This window comes from Rhincodon typus, chromosome 1 (genome assembly GCF_021869965.1).
Source record: "Rhincodon typus isolate 14 chromosome 1, sRhiTyp1.1, whole genome shotgun sequence".
NCBI lineage: Eukaryota > Metazoa > Chordata > Chondrichthyes > Orectolobiformes > Rhincodontidae > Rhincodon > Rhincodon typus.
Window position 1 is genome coordinate 152514243 of NC_063332.1, and position 13853 is coordinate 152528095.

At 41.2% G+C, this 13853-nt stretch overlaps 1 protein-coding gene across 3 annotated transcripts in view; it reads left to right on the forward strand.

Moving 5' to 3' along the window:
• The window catches only part of LOC109916805 (alpha-1,3-mannosyl-glycoprotein 4-beta-N-acetylglucosaminyltransferase B-like), a 224421-nt gene that overhangs the window by 95937 nt on the left and 114631 nt on the right, over positions 1-13853 (forward strand). The window contains exon 1 of one of the 3 annotated variants that reach the window (XM_048603788.1): positions 2305-2782. The exons of the other annotated variants lie outside the window; for them this stretch is intronic. The gene's annotated coding sequence lies outside the window, so the exon portion shown is untranslated. Of the gene's footprint in view, positions 1-2304; positions 2783-13853 lie in introns of those variants that run through there. 3 annotated transcript variants of the gene reach the window in all.

The window sequence follows — 13853 nt, forward strand, 5'->3', positions numbered from 1 at the left end:
TGCTCCATACCCTTCATCCTGCAGAGTGTAAGTATGCTTGCCAACACAAAAAGATCTTGCATTTATTTCGTTCGCAACTTTCTCAGGATGTAACAATAAGCTTTGTGGCTAATGGAGCACTGGCAAATGTGTCCTTACCATTGTAGTGCAGGGACAAGCTGTAGACATTGTGCCACATCAGTGAAGGAGTAAGTTACTTAGACGCTTTGCTCTGGGGCAGTCACATCCTTCAAATTAGGTCATTCAAAATTGGTCTATGATCAGAGACTGGAGGGTCTGACCATAGGTGAGGTAAGTATGAGTACCCGGGGGTTACATTAAAGGGCATCAATCCCTGTAATGATCCAACAATTCAAGATTCTTGCAAGCTGTGGGGACTTGCAGGGAAAATGAGTAACTGACAACAGCATCTTGGTACAGGCAGCCATTCAAATGGGGAGAGGAAATTGGAATCAGGTTGTTGTAGGGACATTGTAATTGAGGGGATACATTGTTGGAGCAATAGGCCTTTATTTCAAAGTAAGGAGTCAAATTGAACCCCTACATCTTCCCCATCCCACCCCCCCACACATATGCCACAAACACGCAGAGACACACACGCACGCACACACATGGACATAGAAACAGTATTGGGGTGATAGGCCTTTATTTCAAAACCGGGATTTTTTTGTTAAAACTATACAAGGCACTAGTCAGACCATAGCTGGAATACTGTGACAGGTCTTGGACCCCTGATCAAAGGAAAGATATATTGGCATTGGAGGGAGTTCAGAGAAGATTCACTAAGCTGATATCAGAAATGGTGGGGAGGTGGTCTGCATTATGAGGGAAAGTTGAGTAGGTTGGGCCTATAATCATTGGAATATTGAAGAATGAGGGACAGCCTTATTGAAACATTCAAAATTCTTAGGGGATTTGACAGGGTAAATGCAGAAAGATTGTTTCTCTTTGTGGGAGAGGGTATAATCTCAGAATTAGAGATCGCACATTTAAGACAGAGATAGAAAGGAATTTCTTCTCTCAAAGCACAGTGAATCTGTTGTATTCATTACCACAGATGGCTGTCGAGGTTGTATCGTTAAGTGTATTCAAGATTGAGATAGTCAGGTTTTTAATCAGTAAAGGAATCAAGGGGAAAAGGCACGAAAGTGGAGTTCAAGATGATCAAATCAACCATGATCTCACTGAATGGTGGGGGTAGCATCCTGTTACCAAGTCAACCTTTATTTACATGTGGCGAGGCCTTGACACTGATCTAGCTCCCTCAGAGCCAGCTATCAGAGTGAGCAGAACTTCTGACACTACTGTTCTTATCTGTTACCCAGGGCTTCCTGATTGGATCAGATTAACAGCCCTAATAGGGGAACTCATTCTACGAAGTCCACCTGACTGACCCTCATTACTATCACTATAGACTCAACGGGCTGAATGGCCTATTTCTACTCCAACTTATGGTCTTTAAACATAGCAGTCCTGAGAGACAATGTTGCATTTGTTTTTCTTATTGGACAACAATCACTCTCCCATCAATCTGATACAAAATGGCAACATAATTGTTTCTTCTTTATTTATACATCAGTTCCTTGCTAATAAATAGTGAACTTGATAGGAAACACAAAAAATGCAATGAATCAGTATTTCTTTAAAAGTGTAAGATTAGACTAGGCATTGTTTTCATGTTTCCTGAAATAGCATCACAGGTAAATCTTAATAAAGTGTTTGCACATTTTCTTTGTATCTTCAGAAAACCCGAGAAAGCTGCTTGGCTTGCCATCTGAAATGATCCATTCAATGTTTGATAACAGTCACGTCACAAGAAAACCAAAATATAAAGAGAAGGAAGGGCATGTTATAGATTGAAGAATTGTCTAATTGAATATAGTTTTAAATGTTGCTTTTATCCCCACGTCATTATGTTCACCTAGTGAGTGGAATACACTGTGTACTAAGTACAGTCCTGATCATGATGGCCAAGAAGAACGTGAGGGCGTATTTAAACTTCCAATGAACCACAATAACACAGTTAAAGCAGGAGCAGGCCATTCAGTCCCTCAAGTTTGTTCCATCAGTCAATTATGTCATTATCTGATCAGTGGCGACTACATTTATTTTCATTAACTCTAAATCTCTCAACACCTTAAAATATCTATTAAACTCAGTCACAGTTAGAAGTCATAGAATCATAAAGCTTTATAGGATGAAAAGAGGCCCTTTAGCCCATGATGGCCGTGCTGCTCAAGTACAAGTTCCAGAATTCCATCAGCTTTGCTGTGGAAAGAAGCTCCTCCTAATTAGCTTCTTTTACAATGGATTTAGTGAGATGTAAGACCCAGTTTTGATACAGTATGGAGTTGGTTGAGTAAACTTAAAACTTCAGAGTTCTCTGTTCATAAAAATGGCACGTCAATCTCCATGTAATGCAAACAGTTAACCAGAGCTACACTTCTTTATCATTGCTCATTAATCCCAGGTAGAAGGAATATATAAAGCCCTGATTATAATCTAAATCACCCAATGATAATGAGAAAGGGTTGCATAAATTGTCGATTTGCACACTGTTCAATTTTACTTTCATTTGAAGCCAACAGGATGTAAATTTGGTCAATATGTGAAATGGGCTCTTAGCCTGAAGGTGCTTATTTTCCACCCAGCTGCTTAGGTTAAGACCAAGATATATGGATGTCCTCAGCAGGCAAGAAACTCATGGTGGTGTTGGTGGGGGGCACTGAAAACTAAATCAGTGCTGATTCTCTATCCCAGGATAAAGACTGTATCCTGACAGGTGAGAAATTGGCTGACCTTTAAACTCTTTACTGTGAGAGAGATGTAAAAGCAACAGGAGCTTCAAGAGCAGCTGAAATGCATTGCAAAGCATTTTAGCCAGCAAGTGTTCCAAACAGGTGAGAAGTGGAATTTAGTTTCCCCTTTTCAACTTCCTCTTGGTCGGCCGCAAATGAATTTTTCTTTTTTACTGTGCCCCTACACACTTCAATTAAAACACAGTTAGCTAGGAAATGCCAGAGCCAATTACCTGCTTTTCTTCAATAAAAGATAAAGGAATGTTTCTACCCACTGACCTGGAAAATGAATAAAAACATAACAGCAGACTCTCACACAAACACAGGTAATAAATTTGAAAAGAAGGAGTGGGAGGTTATCTCATAGGAAGACAAAAGTAGATGCAGTTGAAAGTTCTTAGATCCTTTGAGCTGTGAGAGTGAAACTCAAGTCCACAGCTGTTTAGCTGTTGTTGTCTTTCCTCAACTGTAGTGATATTTGTAGAATCCTGTAGTTATCGATGATTTGTTATTTTACCAATTTGCTTTTTTTCTCTGGGTCAGTTCACTTTATCAACAGGTTGTTCAAATTGAAGCCAGATAGGTGACATCACTGAGTAGTGGAAGCATGATTACTGCAATTGCCCTGAGCGTGGCTTTCAGTTTCAAGACATTTCTCCATGCTAAAAAGAAAAAACAATAAATTACTTTTCCCACCTTGAATGTGGTGTCAGCCATTTTCTATGCTTATTTCAATCTGCCAAGACAAAATTCCAGCTTTGTTTCAGTGTAAGTGTCTTCAGGCTCTGCTTCTGACAAACTTTATTTCATCCTATCCTTCAAAGGCCACAGTTAACATGATCTGTTTGAACCTCTCCCTTCCAGAGCTCCCAGTCCCTTCCCATTCATTATGGTCCCACTTTACCATTACAGTTGTCCCCATACTGTCACTAATCTGTGCAACCCCAGCAACCCCGTACAATGAAGACTATCCTTAAACTAGTGTTGCCCACTTCTACTAGAATTCGAAGAACTGCCTCCTAGTAAGCTCCCTAAGCATTATTGATCAAACCCAGGACTGACTGTGGCCCACCTCCCAGAGTGATTTTGTAAGGCAGTCCTGACTAACCGTGCCAAGTCCCAGACTGATATCTCAACAGCATCCTGAATGACCTATCTGTAATCTCCAAACTGGCTGCACTTGACCTACAGGACTGATTGTGACCCATTCTTCAATTTGCAAGTACACAGATCCTCAGACTCTGATAGGACTAAGCACCTGACTAACCATTGGCAACCCCCTCTGGACTCCTGACTGACTGTAGATCCCTTTACCTCACTAGGGACTGCTCCCCTTTGACTTTCACATGCTTCCTGAAGCACATTCGCAATGACATATGCAACCCCTGTCTGGCTGGAAGATTGACAATTCAGAGCTCCCCACTGTCACAAGCTGCCTGTCTTTCCCTCTGCGCTAAAAAGCAATATAAGATGCACAATAACTGCACAGCAGCCTGTAACTAAGCACTAAAGACTCTGTGTGCCAAGAAAGCAATGTGAGCCATTTAGAAGCTGCCAGCCTGTGAGCTGTAGTGATTGCAATGAGGTCAGCCAGGTGGACCTTATAGAATATGACTTCCCTGATTGGGGCAGTTAACCTGGTCCAATTAGGGACCCCTGGCTAACAAATAAAAACACGAGTGTCATACATCCTGCTCAATCTGAGAGCTGACTCTGAGGGAGCTGGATCAGTATCAAAGAATCGCCACATGTAAATGAAGAATGATTTGTCTCTTCAGTTGGAAGCACGAGAAAACACAAAGAATTAAAGGCAAATTACCGCCCAATGCTGGCATGGATGGATGGAAAAGTAGAAAAATTTCTAACACACCGACACACAGATGGGAAGATAAACAAAGGGTTAAGTGATTTATATAATCACATTTTAAAAGGTTGACAAAGTAATAAGCAATTTCATTCTCCATTGGGAGACAACACATCCCATGGTAGCACCCACTGAAAAGACAGATCAGAGAATACAAGCTGCTGCATGTTTTAACACAAAGTTGGAAAGGTACCCCTTAGTATCTGTATTACAGGACATGGGTCTCTGACTTAAAAAATATGAACAAAGTTGAGAGTTTCACAGTAAAAATTGCTTGGCGTGGAAACTACTTTCTTTTCTTCTGTAAATTGCTTAGTTTGCAACAGTGGCCCACAAGTAAGCATTAGACCATGGGGAGGAGCTGAAGCCTCATACAGTTAGGAGATGGGGTGGGGAAGTTTCTATGACCAGGCAACTGGATTTAATGTCAGATGACAGCAGGGATTAGATTTTGCATTGTGGATGATGGAGAAAAACATCAGGGAGACTGAAGAGCCTGGAGGTTGAGCTGGAATTGGGAAGGATATTTGGGGACAGGAGAGTACAGAGATCAGGGATGAGAGGAGGGAGATCATGATTTAGAGACTATGGAGATTGAGTCAAGATCATTAGTTGAGGAGGGTTGGAGTTGAGATGCCTGCGTGAGCAGCTTTCTGATCCATAGGCCACAAACAGTGAGGATAGGTAACTGCACCTCCTCCAAAATAACACTCTATACTGGAGCCCCCACAAGGATGCATTCTTAGCCCCCTAATGTACTCCCTGTACACCTATGACTGTGTTGCCAAGTTCCAAATAGACGCCATCTACAAGTTTGCTGACAACACAACCGTAGAGGGACTGATATCAAACAATGATGAGTCAAAATACAAAAGGGATATAAAGGGCTTGGTGATATGGTGCAAGGAAAACAATCGGTTTCTTAACATCGGCAAAACTAAAGAACTAATCATGAACTTCAGAAAGAAAGGAGGAGAACATGCCCCCATCTACATCAATGGAACTGAGGCTGAGAGGGTGAAGAGCATCAAGTTCCTCAGAGTGACGATAACCGATGACCTGTCCTGGACTTCCCATGTCAGTGCGACTGTCAAGATGGCACAATGACGCCTCTTCTTCCTCAGGCGGCTCAGGAAATTTGGCATGTCCATAAGGTCCCTTACCAATTTCTACAGATGCACCATTGAAAGCATACTGTCCGGGTGCATAACAGCCTGGTGTGGTAACTGCTCTGCCCAGGACTGCAAAAAGCTACAGAAGGTTGTGTGCACAGCCCAGATTATCACGGAAGCCAACCTTCCATCCATGGACTCCATTTACATGGCTCGCTGCAGTGGAAAGGTGGCCAACATCATCAAAGACCCATCGCACCCCGGTAATGACCTCCCACAACCTCTTCTGTCAGGCAGAAGATACAGAAGCCTGAACACACGCAAGAGCAGGTTCAGGAACAGCTTCTTTCCAGCCATTATCAGATTGTTGAATGGACTCTAGCCTCAAATAATGTAACCTGTATGCCTCTAAGTCTTTTTGATTTGTACATCCTTTGCTTGCTGTGAGCTGCCTGTACCGCTCGTAAGCAAAGCTTTTCACTGTATTTCGGTAAACATGACAATCAATCAATCAGTATCAGGGACGTGAATTTTAAGACTGGTGGTGATTATGTTTTAGGGTTTAATATGGGAACAGAAGAGGCAATCCTGGTCTTCCCAACTCCACATCAAGGCTGACATTCCAATGCAATACTGAGAGTGCTGCACTGTTGAAGGTTCTGTCCTTCAGAGAAGATGTCAAACAAAAGCCCATCTGCCTGCTTTAGATGGATGTAAATGAATCAAAGGCACTATTTCAGGGAAGAGCAGTGGAGTTAGTTTCGTGTCCAACATTTATCCCTCAGTCACTACCCATTTGAATTTGATGCTGTAAAGTAAATGAAGTAATGCTGCCAATACAGGCACTATCTGCCATCCCTAAGAAGCCAACAGAAATGCAACCGCTAGAGGAAGAGGCTCCTTCATGTAGACTATAGGGTTAACTGTATCAATACTCAAATCAGTATCAATGCTGAGTATCTGCATAAGGAGCTATGCCCTCATTCTGTTTATTCATATGGGACTGGAACTTGATGGAAAAAGGCACTAGTGAAAATTTGTTTTTCCATGCATATGTATAATAAATGTTACTCGTTTGTACTAGTCATGTGTCCAATTTTCATCTGTACAAGACTCTCAGAAGCTACTGGAGATACTTATACATGGTGACAAGCAGTGACCAGACCAAGAAAAATGGTGTTGAATGACAGGGAGATGCCTGAGGAGAATTCCAGCTGAGGAGAGCAATGGATTAAAGATTTCAAGGCCAGCCCAGCAATCAGACTTGGGAGAGGGAAACCAGGAGAACAGCCCACGGACTAGCACCAAAAGCACCAGAGGAACCTGAGGTGTGCAACAACTTGCACATTACCCTACTCTAAAACCTTGCAGAATGTAAACAGCCCCAAAAAGTCCGAGCATAGCTGCATGGGAGTAATCTATTTGAAACCATTCAGCTTAGAGCATGCAGAACTGAAAGAATTGAAAGTGCACTGCGATTTCAACCAGGGAACCGTGCTGAAAAGATGTCTGCTGCCAGTTTATCAATGACTCCCCTGTGGCAGCCCCACATGGAGGAGGAATGCTCTGCCCAATCTGCCGAATGTCATGGCTGAGGCAGTGTTTGCAAACACAAGACAAAATCCTCAAACAAAAAAGAGGCTGTGCACAGGTGGCACAAGCAACACACCACCACAAAATGATAATATCAGTTAGCAGAGAACCACAATGGACAAGATACAGACTTTAAATTACACACAGGAGCTGGAGCCATTGTTCTTTTTGATGGACGTAAATAGCTTAAAAAAGACACTCTGTTACCTTCATTCACCAAACTCCAAGGTCTATGATGAACCAATCTAAAGTCAAAAGCCAACTTCATATGATCTTAAGATAGAAAAACTTACGAATCTCTGAGATGCTAGATTGAATTTCCTTAACCTTTGAACGTTATAAAACATAAGAACATAAGAACTAGGAGCAGGAGTAGGCCGTCTGGCCCTTCGAGCCTGCTCCGCCATTCAATAAGATCATGGCTGATCTTTTCGTGGACTCAGATCCACTTACCCGCGTTCTCACCGTATCCCTTAATTCCTTTATTGTTCAAAAAAAATCTACCTTTTTTTTAAAAGTGTTTACTGAAGTAGTGTCAACTACTTCACTGGGCAAGGAATTCCATAGATTAACAACCCTCTGGGTGAAGAAATTCCTCCTCAGTTCAGTCCTAAATCTGCTCCCTCTAATCTTGAGGCTATGCCCTCTTGTCCTAGCTTCACCTGCCAGTGGAAACATCCTCTCTACTTCTATCTTATCTATTCCCTTCATAATTTTATATGTTTCTATAAGATCCCCCCCTCAATCTTCTGAATTCCAATGAATATAATCCCAATCTACTCAGTCTCTCCTCATAAGCCAACCCCCTCAACTCCGGAATCAACCTAGTGAACCTCCTTTGCACCCCCTCCAGTGCCAGTACATCCTTTCTCAAGTAAGGAGACCAAAACTGCACACAGTACTCCAGGTGTGGCCTCACCAGCACCTTGTACAGCTGCAACATAATCTCTCTGCTTTTTATTTCAATCCCTTTAGCAATGAAGGACAATATTCCATTTACCTTCCTAATTACTTGATGTACCTGCAGACCTACCTTCTGTGATTCATGCACAAGGACACCCAGGTCCCTCTGCATAGCAGCATGCTGCAACTTTTTACCATTCAAGTAATAATCCTTTTTACTATTACTCCTACCAAAATGTATGACTTCACATTTATTTACATTGTATTCCATCTGCCAGACCTTTGCCCACTCACTCAATGTATCTATGTTCCTCTGCAAAGTTTCACAGTCCTCTGCACACTTTGCTCTGCCACTCATCTTAGTGCCATCTGCAAACTTTGACACCCTACACGTGGTCCCCAACTCCAAATTATCTATATAAATTGTAAATAATTGCGGTCCCAACACCGATCCCTGAGGCACACCACTAGTCACTGACTGCCAGCTAGAATAGCACTCATTTATCCCCACTCTTTGCTTCCTGTTAGTCAACCAATCCTCTATCCATGCTAATACTTTACCCTTAACGCCATGCATCCTTATCTTATGCAGTAGCCTCTTGTGCGGCACCTTGTCAAAGGCCTTTTGGAAGTCTAGGTACATCCACTGGGTCCCCATTGTCCACCTCGCTCGTAATGTCTTCATAGAATTCCAAAAGATTTGTCAAGCATGACCTGCCCTTCATGAACCCATGCTGCGTCTGCCCAACGGGACAATTTCTATCAAGATGCCTTGCTATTTCTTCCTTGATAATAGACTCAAGCATCTTCCCCACTACAGAGGTTAAGCTAACTGGTCTATAATTCCCCATCTTTTGTCTACTTCCCTTTTTAAACAGTGGCGTCACATTTGCTGTTTTCCAATCTGCTGGGACTGCCCCAGAGTCCAGCGAGTTTTGGAAAATTATCGCCAGTGCACTTGTTATTTCTCCCGCCATCTCTTTTATTACCCTGGGATGCATTCCATCAGGGCCAGGAGACTTATCAATCCTTAGCTCCATTAGCTTGCCCAACACTACCTCTTCCGTAATTATGATTGTTTTCAGGTCCTCACCTACCTTCGTCTCTTTGTCTATTACTGGCATGTTATTAGTGTCCTCCACTGTGAAGACCGATACAAAATACCTGTTCAATGCCTCGGCCATTTCATCATATCCCATAACTAAATTCCCGTTCTCATGCTCTAAAGGGCCAACGTTTACTTTAGCCACTCTTTTTCGTTTTATATATTTATAGAAACTTTTCCTATCTGTCTTTATATTCTGTGCTAGTTTTTTCTCATGTTCTATCTCACTTTTCCTTATAGCTGTTTTTGTGGCTTTCTGTTGACCTTTAAAGTTTTCCCAATCTTCTAGTTTCATGCTGTTTTTGGCCACTTTGTATGCCTTCTCTTTCAATTTGATAGCCTCCCTTATTTCTTTAGACACCAATGGCAGATTACCCCTTTTCTTACAGTCCTTCCTTTTCATTGGAATATACTTTTGCTGAGCACTTTGAAAGATTGCTTTGAAAGTCCTCCACTGCTCATCAACTGTCCCACCATAAAATCTTTGTTTCCAGTTTACTTTAGCCAAGTCCTCCCTCATTCTATTGTAGTTCGCCTTGTTCAAGCCCTTGTTATGGGTAGTGATAAGTCAGTAGGGAAAATGGGAGATCAGAAAAATGTAATTCTTGATTTTGAGAAAAGAAGTTTGATTTTACTCCCAAGGTTTGGAGGTTGAAATGAGAATCTCACTCATGAGTAACGAGTAGCCTATTTCCCTGCATTTACACCTCATGAGTACCTAATCATACCTCATGTATATTCAATTTCACATTACACACAAGAACGAGTAGCTATCTCATGCATTGGAATAGATTTCAATGCAGGCTTCTTAACTTGATCAAAGTTCTCATTCACTTGGATGCTCTCAGCATTTCTGCTTGGCCTTTTTGCTCATTGCTGCATCCTTTAGAACTTACAGGTTCATTGTACTCTGTCTTGCCTTACAACTTTGCGTAGACACAAACCCAAGCAGCTTGCCATATTGGCCAGCAGCGAGCAGTGAAGGGGCAGGGGGGATATTTTATTTTATGACACCACGTTACATCAATGTCATACCTGCAGCACGCCCCAGTAGCTTATACGGCAAACACACTGCATGTGCTTTGACCAAATGGCTGTATCACAACGTAAAAGGGGAGTAGCCCTCACTCACGTCAAGGAGGACAGTTGTCAGTCAGAGCATCCCATCACAATAAATCAAGGGCATCGTCTGATATCAGTCCAGGGGATTAAACATGGTCAGTCAGGCACTAAAGTGGGCAAGGTCAGGAGTTCTGTATCATTACAGTCCAAATAATGGGCCATGGTCAATCCTGCAGGTCCAAAGTACCCAGATAGGGTATTGGTGGCAAATCAGTCAGGGTCTGCACAAAAATCAGTCAGGGTCTGCACAGAAATCAGTCAGGGTCTGCACAGAGATCAGTCAAGGGTCTGGTCATTCATCGGTCAGGGCTGTCTTTCCAAGTTGGCCAGGGGGTTGACCATGGTCAGCCCTCAACAATAATGAGGTGTTACGCTATGCTGTGTGTTAGAGAAAGAATATCACTCCCTCAAACAGGATTCTAATATGGTATGATGCTAAGGATGAGTCATCTGTGTAGCTTGAGTGTTACAGCTGCAGTTATAATGTCAGTTGATCCAGCAGGTTATGATATAAAGTAGCTGGATAGGTGCATATCTTGAACCTCTGAAGGATAGTATGATTGTACAACCAAATACAGCACTGACAAGGACTGGAGATCTTCAGAAAATTAATTTCAAATGAATGGATCCTCAACAACCTCAAAACGAACTTTTCTACATGTTTGGGGGAAATTATTAAAACCACCCTAAAGATTATCTGTGTAGAAAAATAAACATGAGGGAGAGGAGGTGTAGGAGGATTTGTAAATAGAGATACAGATTTTATGAAGACATAAAGTGTTCAGAGGATTAATGCTGTAACAGTAGCTTTGGAGCATTTGTGTGGGGAGCTGTATCATAATGTCACAGATGCCAGTTCACATGAGACTGAGACCTGATGGAAGAAAGCACTAGAGAAGCCCTGCCTATTATCCTTCTGCAAAGAGTTTTACTCTTAATTAATCTTACCAGTTTTCACTAGTCTTGACTCCTGTCCTCTTCTGTACTAGTCTCACAGAATCTACCAGTGATATTCATACACTTCCTTTTCTTGCTGTAAACAGATTGAGCACATTAACCAATGGGATACAGACAGTTGCATATCCGCAAATCTTATATGTAAAGCGGTGTTTCTGTGGTTTATCTGTTCTGCAGTGACACAGAAACCACATTTAGCATCAATAGAGCCAATCGTAGCTGAGAACTATCTGTTACTTGAGTAGGGCCTAAAAGAAGTCAAGGAAGGCAATATGGGGACCGATCGAAAATCCCAGAAAATGGAATAAAGTGCAATTTTGTGATTCAACAGCTTAACTGACATATTTATGGACAAAGCATTGTTGCTAAGATTCTCCAATTTACTTCCTTTTGTTAAGCTAATGTCATGAATACTCTGATGGATTGATGATGCTCAGGGCAAGCACGATGATTTCAGATGGCTCTTTTCTAGAATCTGTGATTGTCCTGTCAGTCAGAGAATTTAAACTTTTCTGCCTTGTAATGACTGACTCGTTCTCATGGATTCTGAAAAACTACATTTATAGCAGTATTAGTTTTAAACACAAAGACTTATACTCATGGAGCCTATTTCAACATTAGAACTACAAATAAGCTTTGACAGCTTTTAGTTTATTACTACTTCTTCTGTATTTTGAATACTGTCTAAACATAACCCTTTGAAGCAATGAAAAATCAGTCAAGTGCTGAACGGGTATCAGATTCTTTCTATGTCCAAGATGCAAAGTCTTCGCTTATGTTACTGCACCTATGTAAGTGTTTCTCTTTCTCCACCACCAATTCTTAAGGCATCTCTAAAGAAAATTGCTTGTGTAAATCCAAAATTATTGGTAGATTTATGCTGCAGATTCACAACCACTGGAGTTGTAACTTATTGTACACTTTTTGATCTTTGATGGTCGTAGTGAGAAATCACAGATCTCAACAGTTTAGGCTTGATTGAAGCCTAGAGCTTGTAGTGACACAGCTATTCAGTCCTGCTCCTCTTAATATTCTTTAATCTCTGTAATAATGAAACCACGGATTTTCCGGCCACTGTGGAAGTTGTCATGATTTGGAAAATATCGTAAATAAAGGTGGCAGTGATCTAATTCTTCTCAGTTAGACACAGAAAAAATCATTATTTATTCCCTTATCGTTTGAATTTATTTCAGTTTAATTTTTACAAAATTGGTATATCAATGCTTGGTTCCCTGCCCAGTGAAAGTAAGTGGACTGAATAAAATGAGACTGAAGAAGATCAAATTTAACTCTTTTTTAATTATTAGAATCTGAAAGAGTTTGAGGTAGCCAGAAAATCATGTTTTTTTCCGAAGATGTGAGGTAGAACCAACACTGTCCTATCCTTGCCTGTGGAACCATAAGAGATTTCCTCATTAGACAAGCTGAATAATATGGAAAGAGAATTCCTAGATGACAATAGAAAAAGCTTATTCCTACCACTGACAAATAAACCTTAGCAGGGAGGGCTTGGTGAGTGCAGCCTACACTTACACAAAAATTCTAAGACAGAAATCACACGACACCAGGATATAGTCCAACAGGTTTATTTGAAATATCAAGTTTTCAGAGCACTGCTCCTTCATCAGGTGAAGGAGCCTGATGAAGGAGCATTGTTCCAAAAGCTTGAGATTTCAAGTAAACCTGTTGGACTATAACCTGGTGTCGTATGACTTCTGACTTTGTCCACCCCAGTCCAACATGAGTACCTCCACAACAAAGATTCAAGCCAAGCCCCTATCTTTGGGTGCTTAGTTTCCCTCAATTTGACATTGAATAAGTTCAGTAAGTATCTGCTGAACCTCATCTCTGACATTAGTTTTCTGTACCAAATTATTTGGTCTGCCATTCATCAAGTTAGTGGAAAAGCAGGTTAGAAATTTCAATGCAGAGTTCAGTTCTCGTAATGTTGCCACCATTCACTCTAATCAGCAGAAATTTCAAATTGTTCCCCAAACACCAGATGTCTGATTTGTTCTCCCATCAAACAAATCTGACAAAATTTTTGTCTGCCCTTATTTTATTTTTGTCAAACAAATTTCGCCATAAACCTCTTGCATTATAACAAAATCAGTAATAATTCTGAAAATGACACAGACTATGCATCACTTCTCGATTCTCCTTTGGGGTAGAATCTGCAGGAAGTTCTTCAGAACCTGGTTGTCCATGGATTTATTATTTAATCCACCTATTTATCAAGCTAATAAACAAAAACTGTCAGCAGAGAACAGCATGCCAGTAGTACTGGTTCATCCATTTTCTTCCCTGTTGGAATCAGATTCTGTGAGTAATTTCTTCTGATTGATCATTTTTTTCCCCACTTCATTTACTCAGCAATCATAACACAAAGTGTCAGTTCT